This window comes from Carlito syrichta, unplaced genomic scaffold (genome assembly GCF_000164805.1).
Source record: "Carlito syrichta isolate Samal-C Ts95f unplaced genomic scaffold, Tarsius_syrichta-2.0.1 Scaffold287320, whole genome shotgun sequence".
In the NCBI taxonomy this organism is placed as follows: domain Eukaryota; kingdom Metazoa; phylum Chordata; class Mammalia; order Primates; family Tarsiidae; genus Carlito; species Carlito syrichta.
The window spans coordinates 33098-45108 of record NW_007231416.1 but is presented as its reverse complement, the minus strand read 5'-3'; the positions used below and the strand labels follow the sequence as shown (position 1 = coordinate 45108).

The 12011-nt window shown below is 43.2% G+C and overlaps 1 pseudogene; it reads right to left on the bottom strand.

The window, feature by feature from the left end:
- Window positions 1–4979, bottom strand: part of LOC103254679 — a 6025-nt pseudogene extending 1046 nt beyond the window's left edge.
- Between the last annotated feature and the right edge of the window lie 7032 nt (window positions 4980–12011).

The window sequence follows — 12011 nt, the reverse complement described above, 5'->3', positions numbered from 1 at the left end:
GGTACCGCCAGAGCTCCCTGAAGACGGGGTAGTCTTCGTTGTCGGGCCCCCTGACTCGTCGCAGTCCGGGTTGTAGCCGCCCAACACATAGAGGTTGGTGTTGTCTGCCACACAGCGATGTCCACTCCGCGCCGGTGGAGGCCTGTGGCCTGGCAGGTGCGGCCGCCCGGAGAGCTGCACGAAGCAGTTGAGCTGGCCAGCGCCCCGACCCCCGCCGCCCCCGCCGCCCCCGCCGGCCCCGCTACTTCCGCCGCCCCCGCCGGCGGCGCCTCCTCCCCTCCGGCGGTTCCGGTCCCAGCCCTGGGCAGCCGACGTGACCCGTGAGGATCGCCGCAGCCCGGTCCCGGCAGCCCCCGACCCGGCGGCACCACCAGAGCCTCCCTACTGGGCTCCTCCGGGGACCCGGGACACAGGGGAGGGGCCCGCTAGAATTCTTAAAAGTGAAAGCAGGAGAGAGAAGGAAGGTGAGAGGTTGCAATGTAAGAAGGTCTCGATCCACTATTGCTGGCTTTGAAGATAGTGAAAGGTGGCCACCAGTCAAGGAATTAATTCCTTCAGTCATGAGCAGATGAAAAAGCAAAAAAAATGAATTCTCCTCTGGCACCTGCCAACTCCTTCATTTTAGCCCAATGGGACCTGTGTCAGACTTATGACCTACGGCATGGTGGGTGATAAGTTTGTGTTATTTTAAACGAATAATTTGTGGTAATTCTTTATATCAACAATAGAAAACTATTACACAAATTAAATAACGTGAAACATGTATACAATTATTGCTTTGCCACATTTTCCATTTTCTCCAGATTTCCATTTTTCTCTATCAAAACACTGAAGTGATTTTCACCCTGTGTGAATCTCACCTCTACTCTCCATCTGTGGTGACCTCAATGACTCTCATTTCGGGAAAGAGAATGGAATCTGAAGATTGGCATCTGAATGGGATCCTGCATGATCAGAACCTATGGGACACTCTAGGGATAAAAGATGGAGGTGAGCCATGGGGAAGAGGGGAGGGTGTCACTACCATAGATGGTGAGGTGGAACATTTGGAGAAAGACTTTTCCCCCAGTTAGGGTGACTTGAGCCTGGTACTGCCCACTGTCCTCAATTGCCAGGTTCGAAGTCCTCAGGGACTTCATTCTGGACACATGGATACTCTGCTGGAACTTGTCCTGGAGGCCAGCCCAGGTTGGAGATTCGGCCCCCCTGGGGACTTGCAGCGTGAAGTCTGACTCAGGGCCAACGTGCCACAAGACCTCCTCCAGCTCAGCTCCTAGGGCTACTCCTGGCTTCTTGATCACAGGAAGTAAGACAGAGCCTCCTCCGATCCCCTTTAGAGGAACATCATCTCCAAATTCTTCATTACAGAGCCCTGTGGTCCAGAACTCTGGATCACGGTGCTGCAAACACCTAGGGTGCTGAAAACAGGAGTTTTCTCCTTGAGAAAAATAAGAGAACTGCAGAATTTTTCATCTTAGTAAAGTTATCCAATACGTTCCTTTGATTCTAGGAACGAGCTTAGTATAATAAATCTGAAGCACTTCTAGGATGAAGTCCTGGTTCTAGTGGAGGGTAACCCTGAACAGGATCCTTAACCTTCCTCACCTCCAGTTTCCTGACCTGCCCCATGATGGGAGCATGAATCACAAGAGATTATAGCCCAGAAGCCCCTGCATGCTAAGTGCACAACTGTAGGAAACAGCTGCTAGAATGACCCCCAAAGGGGTCGCCCTCCTCCTGTCCACACCTTGTGTGATTCCCTCCCTTGGAGGGTGGATGGCAAACCTAGTGACTTGCTTCTGGCAAATTCTATTTATTTGATCATGTTCCTCTTTCTTTAATGGGTTTCATTATAGCCATCAAGTATTATATGTTCATAAAAAATATGTGAGTTATGGAGCTGTTTTCAAGTAAAACTTCCAACTGTGCCTTCTCTCAAAGGTGAGTGATGCTAACGATGTGTCTCCTCCTGACCTTTGCCTGGTTACTCACAATATCATGACCCTGTCCCTGTCAACACAGGGCTATTTGGAGATCATTTCAGCACTCCTGCTGACCTCCATAGAAATCTTCTTTGAACCTCTTGCTGCACTAATCAAGGATTAAAATAAAAGTATTCTTTAAGACCTCAGTCATCTATCATATGTAGTATTAATCTCATGTTTAAACATGTAATTTTTGATAAAACTATGGATGCTAAACATGCTCTATGACATCTGCAGCTCAAAGAAACAGATATTAGTTCCAGTGTTGGGGTGAGAGGGGCATAATGTGACAGTGAGACCTGCTCGAAGGTAATATTTCAGTCTTGAATGTGACACCTTTCTATAGAATTTCCAGGAATAATTTTAGCCAAAACAATATTTGTCCTACCTACAGAAGCATTGAAAGGAGGGGGTCACTACCTGGGACCAGGGAAAAAGAAGCTAGTGTTTTCTGCTAAACAGACAGGAACTAAAAGTTCTGGCTGAGGCTTTTACTAGTGGCTTATCAGAGGCACAGTTGAGCAGGTCTGCCTGTGTGTGGTTTGCAGACCACATTTACACACACTGTGGGGAGGCAGATGATGTCCTTCAGCAGGTGGTCTGGAGGCACTGTCCCCCAAGCCCCTCAGTGGAGCAGAGACAGAGGAAGCAAAGGATCAGATGAAAGAGGCTGCAAAAGGAACATTCCCTTCTTCCTTTGGAGCTGAGCGAGTGGCCACAGAGACTGTCCGGGGTCTCTTCTCTTGAGTATCCTAAACAGTCTCAGTGTCTGTCAGTCCCTGTCAGGCTACAGAAGTAGGAGAGGACAGCATAGGGTACGCAGAACTGGGAACTAGACATAGCCAGAGAAGAGTCCTGTCTGAGTCTCAGCAATCCCAGAATGCCACATCTGGAGGAGCCTCAGCGATTATCTCTCTGAGGTCCTCTTACTACAGGAGAAGGAACACCCTAGGGAATGAGCTTGTACTGGGTAACCCAGAACAGAGCCAGACCTGGAGTCTGGTTTCCTCTCTCAGCCCAGGGCTTACCTATAAGACACTGACCATGAGATCTTCCATCCTCTCCCTGCCCTCCCTGGAGCTCAGTCACTCCCTGCACTGCTGTCTGATCCCACCAGGAACTGAGAAGCTGCTGAAGTCTCAGTATCCACTTCCCTCCCCTAGGAAGGAAAATAAAGTACTTCAAGGGGCTAAGCAGAGCCAGGATTTCTGGCTATCTAAGTGTTAAACAGCCAGACTGACCAGACTCCTCACTTTCTGGAAAAAGAAACCAGGAAGACAGGCTTCCAGGGAGGATCTGCCCAGAAGGTGGATGGTGAGCCCAGCTTGGAGGAAGATAAAGGAAGACAGAGAAAAGGAAGGCAGCAGAAGTTCTCTGTTCTACAAAACATGCTTATCCTGAAGATGAAGAACAGAATGAGCCAGAGAGCACATTGTAAATTACCAGATGGAGGTAAAAATTCATTTAAATCATGTAAAATTTAAAACGCTGTCATCAGTATAAAGTGTTGCTTATTTTTCTGACATCTCACACATCCCCACACTCATAACCAACATAGTACCCTCTCAGCTAATGCGTGACACCCACACTCCATGTCAGGGGTCATCTCCACTCTTCATGACTCTGTCTGGAGCCCAGAATGCAAAGGCCCCTTCTCCTTCAGAGACCATTTCTGTCTCCCCTGTGGCAGACATGGGATGGGCTTTCAGGTGAGGGATCTCTTCAAGTGAGGACTACTCTCAAGAAGCAGCAGCCTGTGTTTCTGGGATTATAGTGCGAATCGAGCCATCTTCAGGCCCCATCTTCCCTTCCACACTTCCCCTTCCACACACACAACCACAAAGAGTGCAAGAGTTTAAAAATAATCAGGATAAACTCCTAGTCACTGCCCTCAGCACCACTCCTTCACCACCCATCCCTCTGCCCAGGTCCAGGGTGACCATGAACAGGGGACATTCCAGACACCAAAGACACATGCATCCAACTGTGGAGCTTCAGGCTTTCCAAAAGACACAGACCAGTTTAGGAGTGATGTTCATTCCAAGGTCAGCCTCTGACCAAACCCCACTGTGAGGGATCCACAGGACAATGGCAGGGACTGTCAGTACACCTGTGAGTCCCAAGCCAGGAGTGCCCTGTCCTCAGACCTCTGCCCGGAAGGCAGGTATTTTACATGTCCTGCCTCTTCCTAAGAAGCTCCAGGTTCTCATGGTTTCCCTGCTAATGCAGCAGAAGTGGCCTCTCTCTCTAGTGAAGTTTCCCTTAATGTAGCCGAGGCTGCCCTACCTCAGCATCCCAGCCTTTTCTCCACAAAAGTCCAATTCATTCCTTTCCACCTCCATGGAGCTGACCAAATACACTGCATTTGTAACTTATAACAGAGTCGTTTTCGCTCTTTGTCCCTCAAAGACATCAGAACCTGAATAGTCTCCCACTGGTCAGAGTTCAGCTATCTCAGCCACATCAAATTGCCCTCCTCCCCAGAGACCCTGAGACACTCACTGAGGAGGAGGTTGGTAAATCCCAAGAGTCTGGAGGCCCAGCAGGGTCAGTCCTTGGAGCAGGGAGCAGAGCTGTCCGCCAGCCTATTCAGCTTCTCTTGTAGGGAAGGAGGCCAGAGAGGAAGAAAAGCTTGAGCAGAGCAGCCCTCACACACTCTTCCCACCCCAAGGTGAGGCCCCACAGAGTGAGTTCCCACAGAGGAGACAACCCAGCAGGCCAGAGAAAGTCATCACCTCTTCCATCTCAACCCACCACCTGCAGAGCTGTGCACACTCAGTGAGCAACTGCAGGAGAAATAAATGTGCCACCTCACTCTACAATGCTTCTGGCACTGTATGGGACCTGCCCCTCCCTGCAGGCACAGCCAGCTGGTGTTGTCACACCAATCCTCCTTCAACATTTGCCTTCTTACTGAGTTCATTTCTTTACCCCAGGAGGCCTTCATCACCTGATCACCAGTGTCAGCTTGTGCTCAGGCACAGAAGTCACCATCTTCACAGCAAGGCTGGGCTAGAGGCCTTCAGGTATTGGTGGCTTTCCTCTCTTCCTATACTGTATAATAAGTCAAATTTCTTTTCTCATTTTTTAAAAATTTCAACTGCCTGTGGTCTTAATAATAGTTTTTGGTAAGAACAAAGTTCTTTGTGGAGAGTGTGAACTCCCTACACCTCAATGTAAATGTTGGCATTTACCATGTGCTGGCACCATATATTTTCTCTTCTGCCACTAATGCTGGCCATCCACTGTATATCTCAAGTCAAGGCCAAACTCTAATTGAAACTGACAGACTTTTGGCTAGATTGAACCACGACTTTCCCTAAAGCCTCTGCCAGCCCTGCTCCTGCCATCTCAGAGGCACATGAGAAAGAACCGCATATTCCTTCTGGCCACAGATCAGCTGTCTCCAACTCATCACCTGCTGATGCTCAGGCCCAGGCCTCTTCTCTCCAGACCTGGACATCCCACATATCCTAGAGTTCCCCTTCCTGAAGGAGCAGCACCATCATCCTAACCCTGGGCAGTGCCTCCTTCTTCACCCAGTCTTCTCCCCTGTATATCCAGACATGACACCCCCATGGCAGGATCTGCACAACCGGCCCTATCACTATGTCCTCAAGGTACTCGGGTCATTCTGTATTAAACTCATTTAATAAAAAAGGATGTGAAACTTGAGTCCCAGAGGGGTTATGTGACCTGTAACGTTACAACCCCACATGGGTCCCTATGTTCCTAAGATCTAAATAAACTATTAACCTGTGATGTGTACTTTGGGACCCCAGTTCACAGCAAAGAGGTTGTACCACATACAGCAAAGAGGTGGAAAAGGTCTTACTTGTGATTTTTTGCCACAAATCCATACATTTCCCTTGGAACCCACAAGTAAACAGCAGCAGTTAGAAAACATGCCCTGCAATTCAACCAAATTATTGACTATTCTGTGAAGTAGGGGAGAGGGAATTGGAGCACAGAATTCAACTCTCCATAGTTAAGAAACTAAGATTCTGTCCAAATGTGGCAAACTTTTAAGGACATTTTTTCTTTGTAATTTTTTTTAAATGTTATTTGCCACTGAGAAATTGTAATTTTTCTCTGTACATGTATCTATTGAAACCTTATCTGTATTATTTTTTCTGTAGACCCATGATTTAAACAGTATTTCTCACACCATGATTATAAACACATTAACATATTTCCTTCTGTTTATTCTTTTGTTTTTAAACACAAATTTTTATTCTAATGATTTTTTTAACTGTGATGTTCTCAAAAGACTCATCCATGTGTCCCACACCCAGAAATTTACTCAGTAGATCAAGTTGGAGCCTGAGCAAGTGTCTCTGGAAATTCCTTTCTAAGGGATTCTGATGTGCCACAATAGGTAAGAGCTCTCAGCCATCTGGAATACACGTTGACACAAGTCCAAATTTACATTTGTTTCTAAGTTTATTTTCCCCCAACATTTATTCTTCTAATCCAGTACCATGTATTTAATTGTTCATCCATATACCCATATTTTCCAAATTTACATTTCCAGCTGAGACAACATTAGAGTTATAGGTCTAGAGCCTTTGAGCTCCATATTGCTAAACCAACTGTCTATTTAACAGCTCCTTTTCCATCTCTTACAGCAGTCTGACACTCAATATGTTCACAATAGAACACCTCAGCTACTCTTCTTCGAGTATCCCCACCTCAGTGACTGATCTCACATGCGCACTATCATCCTTGACACTTACTTTTCCCACAAGTCTTCTCCGTTTCATTTTCTAAAACTTTTTTAGATACATCCACTTTCTTCCATCGCTACTTCTTCCCCTCTAGTTCAATATATCATTTCTTAGCATCTTCTCTTTACTAGCAATAGCCAACTAACTTGGGTTTCCCACATATTCTTCCCACTTCCCACCCCATGGAGTATTATGTACACTGAAGCCAGAGTGATCTTTCTAGAAAGCACACATTGCCATGTACTCAGTTCTTCTTTTTTTTTTTTACTTTTAAGTTTTTTTATTTTGAAATTGTGGGGTACAATTCAGGGTTGGGTACACAAATATTCATCGTGCAGTTACCCTTGTTGGTGAGGTCTACCCCCTCCCAGGCAGATTTCTACTACTGCCACTCCCACCTCCCTGTCGCCCCTCCTACCCACAGTTTCCCACTATGTCAAATCTTTACTTACGGTATTATGGTAGTTGTTCATGGTCAACTTATGAGTGAGAACATGTGATACTCAATTTTCTGTTTCTGTGAAAGATTTCTCAGTATTATAGACTCTAATTCCATTGAGGTTGCTGCAAAGTTCATGATTTTGTTCTTTATGGCTGCGTAATATTCCATTGTGTATATGTACCACATTTTCTTTATCCAGTCTTCTTTTAACGGGTAGCATTGTGATTTTTTGTTCTTGTCACTGTGAACAAGGCTGTGATAAGCATACATGTGCAAGTATTGTTTTTATAGAGTGATTTTAGTTCTTCTGGGTATATTCCTAGAAGGGGGATTGTGGAGTCATAGGAAAAGTCAATCTTTAGAACTTTTAGGGATCGCCACACTGATTTCCACAGAGGCTGTACTAGATTACACTCCCACCAACAGTGTAGAAGTGTTCCCTTTTTGCCACATTCTCTCCAGCATCTGTTATTTTTTGAGTTATTGATGATGGCCATTATGACTGGAGTTAGGTGGTATCTCAGTGTAGTTTTAATTTGCATCTCCTTGATGACTAGTGAGGCTGAACATTTTTTCGTGTATCTGTTGGCTGTTCGTATGTCTTTCTTTGAAAACTGTCTATTCATATCCTTTGCCCACTTTGTAATGGGGCATTTGTTGTTTTCTTTTCAGCACATTTGAGATCCTTGTTGATCCTAGATGCTAGGACTTTGACAGACATGAAGTTGACAAATATTTTTTCCCAGTCTGTGGACTGTCTCCCTGCTCTCTTAATGGTTTCTTTGGCTATGCAGAAGCTTGTCAGTTTGATGAGGTCCTATTTGTCAAGCTTATCTCTTACGGCCTGGGCATTTATGGTTTTGCTCAGGAATTGGTTGCCAGTTCCAACTTCCATAAGGGTTTCTCCTGCATCTTCTAGAGTTCTTATAGTTTGAGGTTTTACGTTTGGGTCTCTGATTCATTTAGAGTTAATTTTTGTGTATGGGGAAAGGCAGGGGTCCTGTTTCAATCTTCTGCATGTGGCCAGCCAGTTTTCCCAGCATCGTTTACTAAATAGGTTCTCTTCTCCCCCGTGGGAGGTGGTGGAGGTTTTGTCAAAGATGAGTTGGTTGAGAAATTGAAGTTTTTGCTTCTGTAATCTCAACTCTGTTCCACTGGTCTATGTGTCTATTCTTGTACCAATTCCAGGCTACTTTGATTTTTGTAGTTTTATAATAAAATTGAAAGTCTGGGAGTATGATACCTTCTGCTTTGCGCTTTTTTTTTCCCCCTGAGGATTGTTTTGGCTATTCTGTATGAATTCCTGTATTGTTGTTTCTAGGTTAGAGAAGAATGTTGCTGGTAAGTTGATGAGTATTGCATTAAATCTGTAGATTGCCTTAGGTAAAATGGACATCTTAACAATGTTGATTCTTCCAGTCCATGAGCATGGAATATTTTTCCACTTGTTTATGTCATCTGTGATTTCTTTAGAAGTGTTTTGTAGTTTTCATTGCAAAGATCTTTCACATTTCTGGTTAGAAAGATGCCGAGGTATTACATTTTTGTGTGTGTGGCTATTGTAAATGGAATTGTGCTTTTTATTTGGGTTTCTGTTTGCTTATTATTGGTGTATAGAAATGCAATTGTCTTTTACACATTTATTTTATACCCCGAGACTTTTCCAAAGTTCTTTATAAGTGCAAGGAGGTTTTTGATAGATTCTCTTGGGTTTTCAAGGTATAGAATCATGTCATTTGCAAAGAGAGATAACTTGGCTTCCTCTTTTCCTATTTGGATACCCCTGATCGCTTTCTCTTCTCTGATTGCTCTAGCTAGAACTTCCAAAACTATGTTGAACAGGAGGGACAAGAGTGGGCATTCTTGTCTTGTTCAAATCTTCAGGGGAAATGGTTTCTATTTCTGTCTGTTTAGCAGCATGCAGGCTGTGGGTTTCTCATAGGTGGCTTTTACTATCTTGAGCTATCTTCCATGTATGCCTAGGTGTTCGAGAGTTTTTATCAAGAAGGGGTGCTGGATTTGATCAAAAGCTTTTTCTGCATCTATTGATTTAATCATGTGGTTTGTGTTGTGACATAAGTTGATGTATTTAATTACATTTATTGTCTTGAGAATGTTGAACCAGACTTGCGTCCCTGGGAAGAAGCCAACTTGGTCATGATGGACATTTTTGAGATGTGTTGTTGAATCCAGTTTGCTAGGATCTTGTAGAGAATTTTAGCATCTATGTTCATCAAAGATATTGGCCTGTAGTTCTCTTTCTTTGTTGGGTCTTCACCTGGCTTGGGTATCAATGTGATGTTAGCTTCATAAAATGCTTTGTGGAGAGTTCCATCTTTCTCAATTGCCTGGAATACTTTCAGTAGCATTCAGCTCCTCCTTGAATGTCTTATAGAATTCTGCTGGAAAGCCATCTGATCCAAGGCTTTTTTTTTGTAGGTATTCTTCTTATTACATAATCAATTTCCTTGATTGTTATTGGTCTATTTAGAATCTCGATTTCTTCTTGTTTCAACCTAGGCAGGTTGTGTGATGTCAGGAAATCCTCTATTTCCTTAAGGTTTTAAGTTTGTTTCCATACAGGTGTACATAGTAGACTCTAATGATCTTTTGTATTTCTTCTGGGTCAGATGTGACTTCATCTTTTGTGTTTCTGATTGTGTTTATTTGGACTTTTTCTCTCTTTTTCTTGGTCAGTCTAGCTAGGGTAGCATCGATCTGTTTATCCTTTCAAAGAACCTGCTTTTTGTTTCATTGATTTTTTGTATTATCTTTTTATCTTCTATGTCCTGGACTTGGGCCTTTATTTTGATAATCTGGATTCTTCTGCTGAAGTTAGGATTTTGGTGGTCTTGCTTTTCCACCTTCCTTAGGTGACTTGTTAGGCTGTTAATTTGAGATCCTTCCATTTTCTTCATGTGCATCTGTAGAGATATGAATTCCCCTCTTACTACACTTTTCATGGCATCCCAGAGATTTGTGTAAGATGTTTCTTCATTTTCACTTGTTTCCAGGTATCTTTTAACCTGTTTTGATTTCATCCTTGACCCAGGAGTTGTCTAGCATCATGCTGTTTAGTGTCCATGCCTTTGTGGGTTTTGGAGGAACCTTGTTGGTGTTGATGTTTATTTTCATTCCACTGTGGTCCGAGAAGGTGCATGACAAAATTTCAATCTTTTAAAATATGCTTATGCTTGATTAATGGCCAAGTATGTGGTTGACCTTAGAGTACATTCCATGCCGTGAAGAGTAGAATGTATATTCTGTGGTCTTTGGATGGAGTGTTCTATAGGTATCAATAAAGTCCATTTGGTCAAGACTCACATTGAGGTTTAGGATCTTGTTGCTGATTTTTTTGTCCTAATGATCTGTCTAGGGTTGTGAGTGGGGTATTGAAGTTCCCAGCTATGATGGTGTTGAAGTCAATATCTTTTTTAGTTTACCTCGAAGCTGCTTTATGAAAGTTGGTGCTCCTATGTCAGTTGCATATTTGTTTAGGATGGATATTTCTTGTTGATGGATTGAACCTCTTATCATTATATAGTGGCCTTCTGTATCTTTTTTAATTTTTGATAGCTTAAAGGGTATTTTGTCTGAGATTAAGATCGCAACTCCTCCTTTCTTTTGTGTTCCATTCGCCTGAAAATTTGTTTCCGATTCTCTTACTTTGAGTCTGTGAGTGTCCTTTCTAGTGAGGTGAGTCTCTTGAAGGCAATAAATTGTTGCCCAGTGATATTTTATCCATTTTGCCACTCTATATCTTTTCAGTGGTACATTTAGTTCATTCCCATTCAAGCTAATTACTGAGATCTGAGAGTTTATTCCTATTATATGTTCTTACAGAGTTGTTGTTGTTCTTCCTGTTTGTGAGTTGTGTTTCTTTCGGTTTTGGAGTTGGTTCACGTGTGTTTTTAATCTTTAGCCTGTACTCTAGTGAAGAACATTGTTGTTCTTTTTTCCTTTTCTACTGTTTAGTACTTTCTTAAGTGTTTCTTATACAGGTGGTCTGGTGGCAGCATAGGTTCTTAGGGATTGGATATCTGGGAAAGATTTCAATTCTCCCTCACTGATGAAGCTTAACTTGGCTGGGTAAGTTTTTCTTGGTTGAAATTGTTTATCTTTTAGAACTTTGAAGACAGGGCTCCAAGTTCTCCTAGCCTGGAGGGTTTCTGTAGATAAATCTGCTGCTATTCTAATTGGTCTTCCCTGATAGGTAGTCTGACCTTTTTCTCTTGCTGCCTCTAGAATTTTTTCTTTCATACCTACTTTATTTAGGCAAATTATTATGTGTCTGGGAGTTGATCTTCTCATTTGTTGTCTTGCAGGAGTTCTCTGAATCTCTTGTGTTTGAATTTTTGCTTCACTGATGAGATGAGGGCAGTTTTCTTGAATGATTTCATGCAATGTTTGTGCCAGTTGGCCTCTGTTTCTCTCTCTGCCTCAGTAAGACCAATTACTCTTAGGTTTTTCTCGAAGTAATCATTCATCTCTTGAAGGTTTTGTTCTGTCTTGTTAAGCTTCTTTTCTATGTTTTTGACAGTCTGGGTTAGTTCTGTGTTTTGGTCTTTGAGCTCTGAGATTCTTTCTTCTGCTTGACTAATTCTGCTTTCCATGCTTATTGGTTTGTTATTTATTTCCATCATAGTTTTCTTTACTGCTGTTATTTCTGTCATCAGCTCCTTCCTATTTTCCTCTTGTCTCTCCTTAATTTTTTTAATTCTCTCTATTAATGTCTTGATGTCTGGGTTTGTTGCATGTGACCAGTCATTCTGGGGGCTCTTCATTGTTTGTGTTCTGAAGTCTGTTTTCTCAGTGTCTGACCTCCCACGGGTCTGTGTGTGCAGTTTCTTTAATAAT